Source organism: Schistocerca americana, chromosome 3, assembly GCF_021461395.2.
Source record: "Schistocerca americana isolate TAMUIC-IGC-003095 chromosome 3, iqSchAmer2.1, whole genome shotgun sequence".
NCBI lineage: Eukaryota > Metazoa > Arthropoda > Insecta > Orthoptera > Acrididae > Schistocerca > Schistocerca americana.
The window spans coordinates 698,222,877-698,238,879 of record NC_060121.1 but is presented as its reverse complement, the minus strand read 5'-3'; the positions used below and the strand labels follow the sequence as shown (position 1 = coordinate 698,238,879).

General features: G+C 45.5%; 1 non-coding gene across 1 annotated transcript; it reads left to right on the top strand.

Moving 5' to 3' along the window:
• The first annotated feature begins 11,931 nt into the window (after positions 1 to 11,931).
• Trnat-ugu lies at positions 11,932 to 12,006 on the top strand. The gene has a single exon. It is a non-coding gene; the product is annotated as a tRNA-Thr (tRNA).
• Positions 12,007 to 16,003: the final 3,997 nt, after the last annotated feature.

Here is a 16,003-nt window from a genome sequence, read left to right as displayed (position 1 = left end):
ACCGTTCGCCAGATAGTTACGTTATTTAAGGAAACAGGAAGCGTTCAGCCACATGTGAAATGTCAACCACGACCTGCAACAAATGATGATGGTGTTGCTGAGACCTACCTGCCTCTTGCATGTGCCAGTTCGTTGCCCCGAATTACCACTTGCAATTGTAGCTGGCAAAATACGACCACCTGCCGCAGGCAGTTTAAGCTAAACTGTGTTCTCTGAAAAGAGAGGGGTGGTTTCTCTGCTGTACACATTCACTGGGCGCTCGGTGAGTTAGAAACGACGAAACAATTCACTGCTTTGAATATGTCTTGTCTCATTGAACGTTATGGAGACGTTATGTGACTCCGCATCTTAGGCAACAAACAGAGTTTGAGAACAAGGCTGAGCGACTCCTTACGAAAATCAGAATACAACGTCTAATTCTGGTAGGGTATAAAAGAGGCGTGAAAAGAAAGCGTCACATGCTGAGTGATCGCTGTGGAGGACACGGAGATTTCGCGTACTTGTATGAGACAGCGTTATCAGCACTTGATAAGGTATGAAAAGGACGTCAGGGTGTGTTTCCATTTGGCCGGTTGGTCGGACTGTGTAATATCCAGATATGTGAGACATTAGATTATGAGAGTGGCTCGATATTGGACTGGACTGGAACCTGAGGGATGCCTTGCTCGTCGTCGAAGTTCTGGTCGACTATGTCTGACCACTACATCGCCTCATTGTGCACCAAGCACATTGTAGCCCCTTCACATATGTGCTTGCCGTCTGAAAGCAAGTAATCCAATCCCTACAACAATTTGTGGCGTCTCGCTCCTTTGATCGGAGACTAGCAGCACCTGAACTAGCAAATTGCCGTCCCATTCGTAGGCATGAACTGCTGAAGAATAGCGTAACGAGTGTCGCGGTGACCTGGGAAGAGGCCCCTTTCTTTCAATGTTTTGGAGAGGCACAGCGGTTTTACATCTGGTGCCGCGGCGTGGGGCGCCATCGGGTGACTTCAGGTTATTGCTGGTAGTGATCGAGAAAACTCCCACGGCAGAAGGGTATGTCACAGACATCCTGCGTCTTCAGGTATTACCTCTCATGTGACATTATGATGGTACCATTTTTCAGCAGGGTAATGCTCGTTCCTATCATGTGTCTCCATAAAATGTCTGCGTAAACCTGAGGTTTTCCACTTGATCAACGAGATCACCGATAGAACAGGTGTGAGCCCAATTTGGATGTGATGTGAACTCCATTCCACTGAGCCAGTACCTAGGATATCAATGACCAGTTGCAAAAGTTGTGGGCCAACTTGCCCCAGGAGAGGTCACAACGTCTTTATCCAATCCTTCCCCACCGAACCACTCCAGAGGGGGCGCAACGTCATACTAATAGGTCGGCTCATATTGCCAAGACCTTTAAAAATTTGACTCGATATTGTAAGTACTGAAATAACGTTACATATACGCTCAGCACGTGAAATTTCGTTTCACTTCCTCCTCACTTTACGGGTGTTTTTTTTTTTTTTTTTTTTTTTTTTTTTTTTTTTTTTTGTCAGCAGCGTGGACTCTGTGTATAATGGCTGTAAAACACCACGTGTAATTTTTTATTTTGCTTTTTCTCGGAGCGTCGGCAAAACAGTGCACACCTTTATATCTGTTGTTTCGTAAATAACAGAAATCGCTGGGGGAAGCGCCTGGTCGAATGTTAACCGCAGAACGTTCCGTCGGGCAACAAACGTCAAACTCACGCAGGCAAAACTCTCCGTCAGATTACGTCAGAGTGTTGCATCCCTTGGCTCTGACACAGGCGCCGCACTAATGAATTTCTGTCAGACCGTAAGAGGCCTATAGGGAAAGCTTGCTGGCTACCGACAGCGGGAGGGAAGAGACCCACAGGACCGACTGCAAGGTGGTAATGGCCGCCTTAGGTGTTCTTCGACCACCGTGAAGTCTGCCAACCATCCTCTTTCATTCCTTTTTAACTCAGGGTGTCAACATTACCTTAGCCTGGTGTCACTGCTGTTTGACAACTCTTTCAAAACCGACGAGAATAAGCTGCGCAGATTCTCGGTGTTATGTATTTAAGCACTGGACTCTGTCGTCCCTTGAAGAAGGCTAAAATCTCCTTTTAGCAGCCAGATACAGCTCAAGTTTCGGCATGGTCGACTTTGGTCGCTCCGTCGAAACACGAATCAGGTTGGTACCCTCCCCCTGGCAGGATCGGACCTGCGATGCTGCATCTTGTATGCTCCGGTAAGACTGGGTGCGCTTGTTCCAGCATCGCTGGTATCTGCTGCTAATGTGCGAGCAGAGAGGCTGTAGCACAAATGGCATCAGCGTATCCTAAGCTTAGGAATAATGACAACAGCTGGCAAAGTGATGTGGTTATCTGCACCACATCCAAGTAACGGCATTAGCAGAGGGTGACACGGCGATCTGAAGGCATCGCGTAATCCTTAGGATTTGAACTGGGGATTTTCTTCTTCATTCTAATCGAAGAACAATAGTTCAATATAGAAACTAATTTTGTTCCGCTCTACCCCATTTTCAATATTAACAATTTTACAAATGGGTGAGATCTGATACTTGTTTCGATATTACGTTTCTGTTGTAATATTGTTTAATGATTACATTGTTTTACGCATGACAGTATGTTCCCTGAAAATTAAGACATCTTTCATATACGTTACGGAACTCTAACATTTCACATTATTACATTTCTTGTGCAGGATTTTTCAGGTACAATTAAGCTTAGGTTTACGGTGTAACATTTGTTGTTTTTCATGAAGCATATTGAACATGTCAGTGGTGGGAAGGTAACTTCTAAGATGATATCGAATCAGCATAACGTGAAAAAAAGTCCAAACAAAGAAACTCCAGTTTTGAGAGCTCCGGTTAAGGACAGCTATGCTGAGCCATTTATCCGCACGAAGTTAGAAGATGAGTTGTTTTCCTTCAGTTTCGAGCTTATTCAGACGATATTTTGTGTAAAATATGAACTGCATGAAAAAGTCTCACAAAAAAGAAAAGGCCAGGTGCAGTAAGACTTGCACCAGGCGATCAGGTCTACCTGCCGGCAGTCCCTCACCACACGACATTTCATTTCATTTCATGTCTGGGATACGTAAAAACATTGAAAGAAAGGGACCTCTTGCCAGGTCACCGCGATACTCGTTACACTTGAAGACGCAGGATGTCTGTGACATACTCGCACCGTTCTGCCGTGGGAGTTTTCTCAATCACTACCAACAATAACCTGAAGTCATTCGATGGCGCCCCGCGCCGCGACACGAGATGTAAAACCGCTGTGCCTCTCCAAAACATTGAAAGAAAGGGACCTCTTCCCAGGTCATACTCGTTACGCTATTCATCAGCTGTCCATGCTTCTTCAAGATGGGAAAAAATTATTGTTTCTTCCTTTTTATTTCTATATCCAGACAATTATACAGGGTGTAACAGCTATAAGTGGAGATCTTTTTGTATGTGGTACCTTAATTCGTACACACATCAATGTATTGGTTGCTTTTCCCCACACTGAACAGTCTTTTCACAAAACGTCACCAACTTTACGACCTGATCTTTTCTACACAGTCGCACTGCACGCTAAGTGGACTACGTCTGGCAGTATAGACAACCCATTTTGCACCTACGCATCCACACTTCAACACCTGTCTTACTGGCCAGGGGAAAATAGACATCAATGGCTTGATCTTGCCACATGTACTTGGAGCTACTATACAACATAAGAATATACGACTTGTAATAGATATAATTGTTATTCTATAAATGACTTAAATACTGACGCAATATTGTTCAGTACACCGTCCTCAGCCACCAGTAGAAATATGTGCACTTATACCCGTGATGTCCTGTATGTGTAAGTTTTCAATGCAACCTAATTGCAGTCGATTTCTAAGCTGAAGGTTCTATCTCCGGGCACAGAAATCAGATATCAGTATCGATCCTCGAACTTTGCGGGACGTTACAAGAAGTCCTATGGGGCGGCGGTCAGAATTCTTGCGCTCTTAGCATATCACGTAACATACTGCTCCGCTGATTTGATTGAAAACGTTTACTGGCTGATATGGATTAACTGCTCTGCTACAGCTATACTAACAGTGTTAATAAGGGTCCTCAATCTTTCTCAGTCACTTGAGACGGGATTAAAGTTCTCACTATTCCAAAGGCAGTAATTAAGATACTGGATATTTTTAAAATTTTCCCTTTATCTTGTATTTTTTAATTCTTTTGTTAATTGTTTATATTCAAGAGTAATTTTGCTTATTCATCTTTTCTAGATTTTTAGCCTTGACGATGATTCAGTAGAGTAAAAAACGGTTAGCTGTAATTTATCTACGAAATGCTATTACGAGATTTGTAAACAAAAGGCGTACACTACGGTCACAGTATGAGCTACATGCATTGCCAGCTAAAAATGAGGCATCTCATCCACAAACACGTATATGAATACACTTTGAGAGTAGATATAGGAAGGAATAATTCTATTTCTTTACCATCATCAAATTACCAGGACGTGCTGAAAGGTAATGTTTCCGAATTTCATTCTGTTCTCAATATCGGCTGAGGTGTTACATGTCATGCAGTCGAGAATATTACTCTGTCGACTTACCCGCTTCGTTGACGCAAGTTTCAACCCTCTGGCGCTTGAGGGCTCCGAATTCTAGTTTGTAATAGAGAGCCTGTATACAGAGAGAGTGGCCATAGGTGAAGTTGGCCGTGATTGGTTGATTAGCTTTGGCGCCATTTGTCTGCCAAACGTCTCTCGCGCTTCCTATGTTCGCCGTGATTTTGAGTTGAATTGAAGTTCAGAGGACTTTTGGAAACGATTTAAAAGTATTTGAATTATTGAGAGACTTGTTACGCGTTGTGCAGGCATGTTCGATTTAGTTGTATATCGTTTTTAGTACGTAATTAGAATTTGCGATCTTAAATACGAGTTAAAATAATGAATCGTTTTGTGATGAAGTCGGTAGGCCTACATGTTTGAAATAAACACGTTAGTAATTGTACAGTATTGTTTTTGACGTCTGTGATTCGTTCTGCAGTCGTTCGTAAACGATGCCAATAGAGGCGAAGGTGGATTTCCCATGTTAGCATTTCCACGCAATGAAGAAAGATGAAAGCAGTGGGCAATCGCAGTCAACAGGGCTGGCATAAATCAAACAGGAGCCTTGTGGAAACCAACCAAGTACTCTTATCTATGCGAAGTAAGTCGTTTTTGCTTTTTACTACATATCAAACGACTTGCAGTATACATAGTTAAATTGGAAAACAGGCCTGTAAATTGGCTGTGTGAAAATTATTACAACACATTATTCTTATAAACATAGAATTAAAATGGGATTGCTGGAAACGAAAGTTCCTGCAATTGTTGTGCCATGTTCATTCGACTTTATAGCGTCAAACTTTATTTTGTTCCGAATCAGAACACTAGGCATTCTTTTGGTTTCAGTATTATTGCCTGACTGTTGACGCAGGCAAGTTGCAAGCACGTTTTCCGCAGTTGTCGTGGTTGCTGAAACATTATTCGTGGTAAATAATTGTAGGTACTCTTGAAGACAGTTTTTAACAGGCCCACTTACTGTGAGGTAGAAGGGATACGGTAGTTTTCTTGTTATATTTGGTCGTTATTATAGTAGCCTACATTTAACATGACCTGATTTTTGTAATCTTTTTCGTTTGTTATCTACGAGAGGTATTCAGTATACAGGACGTTACAAAAAGGTACGGCCAAACTTTCAGGAAACAGTCCTCACACACAAATAAAGAAAATATGTTATGTGGACATGTGTCCGGAAACGCTTAATTTCCATGTTAGAGCTCATTTTAGTTTCGTTAGTAAGGCTTCATTCCAACGTGATCAAATTGTAAATGTTCACAATCAACATTTGTGGGCTGACGAGAATCCGCACGAAATTGTGCAATCACGTCATCAACACAGATTTTCTGTGAACGTTTGGGCAAGCATTGTTGGTGATGTCTTGATTGGGCCCCATGTTCTTCCACCTACGCTCAATGGAGCACGTTATCATGTTTTCATACGGGATACTCTACCAGTGCCGCTAGAACATGTGCCTTTACAAGTACGACACAACACGTGGTACATGCACGATCGAGCTCCTGCACATTTCAGTCGAAGTGTTCGTACGCTTCTCAACAACAGATTCGGTGACCGGTGGATTGGTAGAGGCGGACCAATTCCATGGTCTCCACGCTCTCCTGACCTCAACCCTCTTGACTTTCATTTATGGGGGCATTTGAAAGCTCTTGTCTACGCAACCCCGGTACCAAATGTAGAGACTCTTCGTGCTCGTATTGTGGACCGCTGTGATACAATACGCCATTCTCCAGGGCTGCATCAGCGCATCAGGGATTCCATGCGACGGAGGGTGGATGCATGTATCCTCGCTAACGGAGGACATTTTGAACATTTCCTGTAGCAAAGTGTTTGAAGTCACGCTGGTACGTTCTGTTGCTGTGTGTTTCCATTCCATGATTAATGTGGTTTGAAGAGAAGCAATAAAATGAGTTCTAACATGGATAGTAAGCGTTTCCGGACACATGTCCACATAACATATTTTCTTTCTTTGTGTGTGAGGAATGTTTCCTGAAAGTTACCTTTTTGTAACACCCTATATACACTCCTGGAAATTGAAATAAGAACACCGTGAATTCATTGTCCCAGGAAGGGGAAACTTTATTGACACATTCCTGGGGTCAGATACATCACATGATCACACTGACAGAACCACAGGCACATAGACACAGGCAACAGAGCATGCACAATGTCAGCACTAGTACAGTGTATATCCACCTTTCGCAGCAATGCAGGCTGCTATTCTCCCATGGAGACGATCGTAGAGATGCTGGATGTAGTCCTGTGGAACGGCTTGCCATGCCATTTCCACCTGGCGCCTCAGTTGGACCAGCGTTCGTGCTAGACGTGCAGACCGCGTGAGACGACGCTTCATCCAGTCCCAAACATGCTCAATGGGGGACAGATCCGGAGATCTTGCTGGCCAGGGTAGTTGACTTACACCTTCTAGAGCACGTTGGGTGGCACGGGATACATGCGGACGTGCATTGTCCTGTTGGAACAGCAAGTTCCCTTGCCGGTCTAGGAATGGTAGAACGATGGGTTCGATGACGGTTTGGATGTACCGTGCACTATTCAGTGTCCCCTCGACGATCACCAGTGGTGTATGGCCAGTGTAGGAGATCGCTCCCCACACCATGATGCCGGGTGTTGGCCCTGTGTGCCTCGGTCGTATGCAGTCCTGATTGTGGCGCTCACCTGCACGGCGCCAAACACGCATACGACCATCATTGGCACCAAGGCAGAAGCGACTCTCATCGCTGAAGACGACACGTCTCCATTCGTCCCTCCATTCACGCCTGTCGCGACACCACTGGAGGCGGGCTGCACGATGTTGGGGCGTGAGCGGAAGACGGCCTAACGGTGTGCGGGACCGTAGCCCAGCTTCATGGAGACGGTTGCGAATGGTCCTCGCCGATACCCCAGGAGCAACAGTGTCCCTAATTTGCTGGGAAGTGGCGGTGCGGTCCCCTACGGCACTGCGTAGGATCCTACGGTCTTCGCGTGCATCCGTGCGTCGCTGCGGTCCGGTCCCAGGTCGACGGGCACGTGCACCTTCCGCCGACCACTGGCGACAACATCGATGTACTGTGGAGACCTCACGCCCCACGTGTTGAGCAATTCGGCGGTACGTCCACCCGGCCTCCCGCATGCCCACTATATGCCCTCACTCAAAGTCCGTCAACTGCACATACGGTTCACGTCCACGCCGTCGCGGCATGCTACCAGTGTTAAAGACTGCGATGGAGCTCCGTATGCCACGGCAAACTGGCTGACACTGACGGCGGCGGTGCACAAATGCTGCGCAGCTAGCGCCATTCGACGGCCAACACCGCGGTTCCTGGTGTGTCCGCTGTGCCGTGCGTGTGATCATTGCTTGTACAGCCCTCTCGCAGTGTCCGGAGCAAGTATGGTGGGTCTGACACACCGGTGTCAATGTGTTCTTTTTTCCATTTCCAGGAGTGTATATATATATATATATATATATATATATATATATATATATATGAAAGAAAGTTGTAAGCAGTTGTTTACTTGTGACATGCTAAAAGTTTGAAGACGTGACAAGAAGTACTAATACGTCTCACACTTTTTTTATGTCACAAGTAAACTACTGCTTACGACTTTCATTCATCTGACGAGATACAGGTACGTTAAATCTTTAACGTTATGCAATTCCGATACAAAACAAATGCTATACAATATATCTTTTTATTTACATTACTTTCATTGCAATATGTCTAGTAAACGAACTTTAAAGGAGATAAATGCAAGTAACGAATAATTTTTACTGCCACTGTATCAAATTTTCCTGTGCTGTACGTAGTAGGCTACTATGAGTATACTGTAGCTATAAAGTAAGGCATTTAACGAATGATTTCGCCATATTGTCTTGTGCTCTTGATTCGGTGAGTGCGTACTCCACTACTGGCCATGCAAAAGAACCGCCCGCAGTTTGGCAGAAAAATGGCCGCCGTATTGTCCGGTTGGCCAGCCTCTCCCTATACAGGCTCTCTAGTTCGTAAATTCGGAGTAGGCATTAAAATCCATGGAGAAGAAATAAAAACTTTGAGGTTCGCCGATGACATTATAATTCTATCAAGGACTTGGAAGAGCAGTTGAACGGAATGGATAGTGTCTTGAAAGCAGGATATAAGATGAACATCAACAAAAGCAAAACGAGGGTAATGGAATGTCGTCGAATGAAGTCGGGTGACGCTGAAGGAATTAGATTAGGAATTGAGACACTTGAAGTAGTAAAGGAGTTTTGCTATTTGGGGAGCAAAATAACTGATGATGGTCGAAGTAGAGAGGATATAAAATGTAGACTGGCAATGGCAAGGAAAGCGTTTCTGTAGAAGACAAATTTGTTAACATCGAGTATAGATTTAAGTGTCAGGAAGTCGTTTCTGAAAGTATTTGTATGGAGTGTAGCCATTTATGGAAGTGAAACATGGACGATAAATAGTTTGGACGAGAAGAGAACAGAAGCTTTCGAAATGTGGTGCTACAGAAGAATGCTGAAGATTAGATGGGTAGATCACATAACTAATGATGAAGTATTGAATAGAATTGGGGAGAAGAGGAGTATGCGGCACAATTTGACAAAAAGAAGGGACCGGTTAGTAGGACATGTTCTGAGGCATCAAGGGATCACAAATCTAGCATTGGAGGGCAGCGTGGAGGGTAAAAATCGTAGAGGGAGACCAAGAGATGAATACACTAGGCAGATTCAGAAGGATGTGGGTTGCAGTAAATACTGGGAGATGAAGAAGCTTGCACAGGATAGGGTAGCATGGTGAGCTGCATCAAACCAGTCTCAGTACTGAAGACCACAACAACAACAGTTTGTAACACAGCAGTGTGTAAGGTAAATGTTAGCGTAGTTTGCCACGCGCGGCGCTCATCGCTAACAGTGCGAGCCACGGCCGCGAGTGGGGTTTCGCGCGAGCAGTTTTACAAAGCAGGTGGAGAGGCATCCTGGAGAGTGTAGTACGCACCTGAGGTTGATGTTGGGCGACGGGCTGCGGCTGGTGCGCGCCCGCCGCGACGGCGAGGAGCTCTTGGCCCGCGCTCGGTGCCTCCTGGTGGCGCCGGGCGACGCCGCCGACGCCGGGGACAGCTTGTGCGGCGCCTGCGGCGAGCCCAGCAGCGCGTCGCCCAGCCGGTTGCGGCGCACCAGGTCGTACGGGTCGGGTGTCACCACCAGCTGCGGCCGCACTCGCGGGCCCCGCACGGCCGTCGTGCCTGCCGGCGCAAAGCGAGCCTCACCAAACACTCGTCGTATCAGGGACCGATGACCGTGCAGTTTGGTCCCTTTTAAACTTCAAACCCACCCACCCCCTACCCACTTGTATCGGCACCTCCGCCTTCCGAGTGGTACCCCTTCGAGACTAGAAGTGGAACGATAATACAAAGGTAACAAAGCGTTCTAACTTCTCACGTTCTTCTGGTGCTGACGACGACGATTTGAGTCTGGTTCAGCCTGATGATCGTTTCTGACTAGAACTATAGCCCAGAGTTGGATAATCGATGGTAACTTTGAGCAAACAGCCTCTGACTCATCCTCTCAATCTGTTTCTTTCGGTACGTAGATGACACATTTCTGATATGGAACCACGGAATGAAGAAGCCAAATTAGTTCTTTCTTCATCTGAACTGACGCCATATTCACCATAAAACTGGACAAAGGTGGACAGAAGCTGTTGTTTGATGTCACAGTAAGACGGCAGGCAGATACACTACTGGCCATTAAAATGGCTACACCAAGAAGAAATGCAGATGATAAACGGGTATTCACTGGACAAATATATTATACTAGAACTGACATGTGATTAAATTTTTACGCAATTTGGCTGCATAGATCCTGACAAATCAGTAACCAGAACAACCACTTCTGGCCGTAATAACGGCCTTGATAAGCCTGGGCATTGAGTCAAACAGAGCCTGGATGGCGTGTACAGGTACAGCTGCCCAACCAGCTTCAACACTATACCACAGTTCATCAAGAGTAGTGACTGGCGTATTGTGACGAACCAGTTGCCCGGCCAGCATAGACCAGACGTTTTCAATTGCTGTGAGATCTGGAGAATGTGCTGGCCAGGGTAGGAGTCGAACGTTTTCTGTATCTAGAAAGGCCCACTCAGGATCTGCAACATGCGGTCGTCCATTATCCCGCTGAAATGAAGGGTTTCGCAGGGATCAAATGAAGGGTAGAAAATGGCTCTGAACACTATGGGACTTAACATCTGAGGTCATCAGTCCCCTAGACTTAGAACTACTTAAACCTAACTAACCTAAGGACATCACACACATCCATGCCCGAGGCAGGATTCGAACCTGCGACATTAGCTGTCGCGCGGTTCCAAACTGAAGTGCCTAGAACCGCTCGGTCACAGAAGCCGGCACAGGTCTACTGCAACCCGACCGACACTGACCAATACCTCCAGGCTGACAGCTGTCACCATCCTGATAAGAACACCGGTGTCTTCAAGACTTGATCAATAGGGCCCACATCCTATCAGAGGAACGGAACTTCAACATCTACGAGACGTCCCGTGCAAAAGAGGCTAATCTGAAAACCAAATTAAGAGTCCACTACGCCTGTCACCTTCAGAGCAAAAAGAAGAAAAAGAAAAGGACAAACCAAAGACATTAGCTTATATGGATATGGTGTCTGTTCTTTCGGACATGTCCTGCAGCCGTCTAGAACGAAATTAGAATTATATTAATACCTTCAGCTGCTAACGAGCGTTGATATATATCAACGGGGACAGGCGAAAATATGTTCCCCGACCGGGACTCGAACCCGGGATGTCCTGCTTACATGGCAGACGCTCTATCCATCTTTTTTAAAATATTTTTTTAATCGTTGTGTTTGGTCGTTGCGGACGTCACATGACGTCCATTAAACTTCGTTTGTTGATCCTTCCACTCAGTTTTTTTATTATAGAGGCCAACCAGCTCTCCGACCGAAGACGCTGAGCTACCGTGCCGGCACCCATTTGAGCCAACGAGGGCACAGAGGATAACGCGACTGCAGGGACAATGTCGCGCACACCACCCGGAGACCGACATTCTCACCCTGTAGGTCCACACACTACATTCGTAGTATCCCACCCCAACACACTCATTACTCGTGGAAGACATTCTTACCAAGTCCCGTAAGAGTTCGCTGAATATGTCTGCATCCGCACACAAGAAGGAGGTCATGGCCGGTGTTGCCAGAACTATATACTTATATGGATACGGTGTCTGTTTTTTTCGGACATGTCCGACATGTCTCGCGGGAGGCGTGCGCGAGATATTCCCTGCAGTCCCGCTATCTTCTGTGCCCTCGGTGGCTCAGATGGATAGAGCGTCTGCCATGTAAGCAGGAGATCCCGGGTTCGAGTTCCGGTCGGGGCACATATTTTCACCTGTCCCCGTTGATATATGCCAACGCCCGTTAGCAGCTGAAAGTATTAATATAATTCTAAAGACATTAGCGGTGTACACCCTATGAAGGTACTATCACTGCGAATATCAGCAGAGTTATGAAGAAATATGGCATCGAATGTGTGGAATATTCAGTAACTAAGACAAGTGGCCTACTTGTAATGCAACATCCCTTCTGAGTGTAGTTAGTCATACATTGGTCAAACAATCAGAACATTGGATCGAACACCGACCACCGACGCCACACTAGGCTCGGACAAATCTGCGGTAGTGGAACACTGACTGGAATGGAAGCTCTAATAAATATTTTATTTACAGGTTGGTAACGTTGGCAAGTTGAGATGTGTAGTTGCAGTTCGTGCATGGTTCTCCAGAAGGCAGCACTTGCCAATACCATCCATGTGTGTTGCAAAACGGAGGACAAAGTCCTACTGACGCCAGAACAGAGAGTGAAGACTGTGTCGTTTGACACGAAAACAAAGAGTGCAGCAGAGACTCGGCGAAGTCTTCGTGTTCATCTTCGTACGAGATGGACTCCCTGCAGACAGACAATGTATAGACTAGCCACAAGACGAAAATCATGGCGCAGATTCACAGGCTCTGAGACAGAATCAGTAAGGAAGCGACTGAAATCAAGGTCAGGGAACACATGATCAATAGGGTCGCTGGACACGAACTCTACATCTACATTTATACTCCGCAAGCCACCCAACGGTGTGTGGCGGAGGGCACTTTAAGTGCCAGTGTCATTACCTCTCTTTTCTGTTCCAGTCGCGTATGGTTCGCGGGAAGAACGACTGTCTGAAAGCCTCCGTGCGCGCTCTAATCTCTCTAATTTTACATTCGTGATCTCCTCGGGAGGTATAAGTAGGGGGAAGCAATATATTCGATACCTCATCCAGAAACGCACCCTCTCGAAACCTGGCGAGCAAGCTACACCGCGATGCAGAGCGCCTCTCTTGCAGAGTCTGCCACTTGAGTTTGCTAAACATCTCCGTAACACTATCACGGGTACCAAATAACCCTGTGACGAAACGCGCCGCTCTTCTTTGGATCTTCTCTATCTCCGCCGTCAACCCGATCTGGTACGGATCCCACACTGATGAGCAATACTCAAGTATAGGTCGAACGAGTGTTTTGTATGCCACCTCCTTTGTTAATGGACTACATCTTCTAAGCACTCTCCCAATGAATCTCAATCTGGTACCCGCCTTACCAACAATTAATTTTATATGATCATTCCATTTCAGATCGTCCCGCACGCATACTCCCAGATATTTTACACAAGTAACTGCTACCAGTGTTTGTTCCGCTATCATATAATCATACAATAAAGGATCCTTCTTTCTATGTACTCGCAATACATTACATTTGTCTATGTTAAGGGTCAGTTGCCACTCCCTGCACCAAGTGCCTATCCGCTGCAGATCTTCCTGCATTTCGCTACAATTTTCTAATGCTGCAACTTCTCTGTATACTACAGCATTATCCGCGAAAAGCCGCATGGAACTTCCGACACTATCTACTAATACCTTCAGCTGCTAACGAGCGTTGATATATATCAACGGGGACATTTTTGTCTCTTCAAATCCTCCTCACCCAGACTTCTTTCACTTCCTCAATCCCCTCAGCAAGGAATGGAACGACATGAACCAATCACTGAGGAGCGACGTCATCTACACAGAGTGAAAAGAGAGTCTGTTCCAGCTGCTTGAATCCTGATCGATTTTCAATCATCCATAGAGCTGTGTACATGCCAACAATGTGCACTAGTGTTCAGGCAGACTTCAATTACTAGCCAGTCTTCATAGCGACAATAAGCCGACTGAAGTGAAAACGAAAACCAGTCACAAATTACTGTAAACGTTTATTCGAATACTCAGCTTTCCTCCACAGCTTCACACATGTGTATGTTCGACATATATAAGGAACACATCTTCTCCGCCCCCTCTCTATGTCCACCTCCTCCTATGTCCACCTCATTTTTCCACTCTATATTTCTATCTCCTCCTCCCCACTATTTTTATCTCTTCAAATCCTCCTCACCCAGAATTCTTTCACTTCCTCAATCCCCTCGGTTTGACCATACCTTCATGCCCCTCTCTCTGACCATAACCTCCTCCCCTCTCTCTTTACAGCTCTGTCTCCCCCTCATCCTCTTACACCTGCTTACTACTCCTCTACACCTTCCACCTCCCACATGCATCTCTCTCTCCTCCCCTCTCTCCCTGTCTCTGTCCATTTCCTCCTCCCACTCGCTCTGTCCATCCTCTTATCTATCTCAACCTGTCCTAAGCCATCCTCATTAGTATATGTAGCCCCTACAATTCAGTTCAATAAAGGAGGCTAATACTATTCCCACAACATGCCTGTCTTGCATGCTGGCCTCTGGAAAATCGTTTCCGCCTCTGACATATAGGATGCACTGCAAAGCATGTCGATTTAGGAGGCTGGTACCGTTCCCACACAACATGCCATTCTTGCAGGACAGCCTCTACAACAGGCGCTGAAAAAAACACGATTTTTCCGGTATCTCCAACCATATTGTGGCTTAGGGTTTATAAACCTCACAGTGCTAATACCTAAGAGCCCTGCTGTTACTGTCCTAGATTTATTTGAAATCGATCCATGGGTTTTGGAGGAGATTCTGGACATACACACATATAGTCTGCTCTATGTAACATAAGATATGGAAGCTAGCCTTGCATGAGGTGTGTTAAATCGAAATTTGATAAGGCAAAGAGGGATGTTGCATATTTTACGCTTTTAACAAAATAAAAAGCGCTTGATGGTTTTACAGACACACATGTCATCATTAAAACGATAAATTATCCAAAAGTAGATATGGGATAAAGATCAGTGTTTGAGAGAGAGGTGTTTCACCAACTCTTTTTAACATTTATGATGACAGAGTTATTAAGAATTCGAAATCAGGTAATCATCCAGGTCTTAAGTTAGGTAAGTCAATGATCCTGGTGTATTATTGTTTGCAGATGATAAAGTAATAATACAGGAAAGTGAAGATGACTGCTGCATTATGCAATGTAAAGGCTGCATTATGTAGGGATGGCAGCTGGCACACTACGTAAGGAACCACCCAGGCCTCAGTCAAACTTGTTGAGCGACTTTTGGGACATTTAAATGCCAGCCATCAACAACTGTAGAAGAAGATGGGGTGTGATGCAATGGCACTACACCAGTAGATGCAAAGAGAGATTAGCATTTCTGAAACATCTTGTTCACACTGCAAACTTACATGGCAAGAAACTTAGAGGCTAGCACCCACCTCTGTAGCTGAGGTCACTAATGCACACCCTTGCAGTAGTGCTCGATTCAAAACTTGGTGGTGAAAAACCTCATTGTCTCAATTTGGTCAACGAGGAAATGAGAAGTGGTGCCGTAAGGTTCCTGATTACTAGTCTTTGTGGCTATGTCCTGGGTTAATTTCTAAACCTACCTGCAGTGTTGCGTGAAGTGAGGGCATGTGACACTGTTGACAGATATCTGTCCATAGAATGGGACGTTAAGCTTGGTTCACATTTGGCGCTGTTCAAGAGTAGTAGACTATGGATAGGCTATGCGCCAGCACTGCGCTTTACCATCCCCGTTTCCTTCATCGATAACAACACAAACCCAACACTCTTCACAGTCACCCACAGTCATACACCACTGGCCATTAAAATTGCTACACCAAGAAGAAATGCAGATGATAAACGGGTATTCATTGCACAAATATATTGTACTAGAACTGACATGTGATTACATTTTCACGCATTTGGGTGCATAGATCCTGAGAAGTCAGTACATAGAACAACCACCTCTGGCCATAATAACGGCCTTTATACGCCTGGGCATTGAGTCAAACAGAGCTTGGATGGAGTGTACAGGTACAGCTTCCCATGCAGCTTCAACACAATACCACAGTTCATCAAGAGTAGTGACTGGCGTATTGTGATGAGCCAGTTGC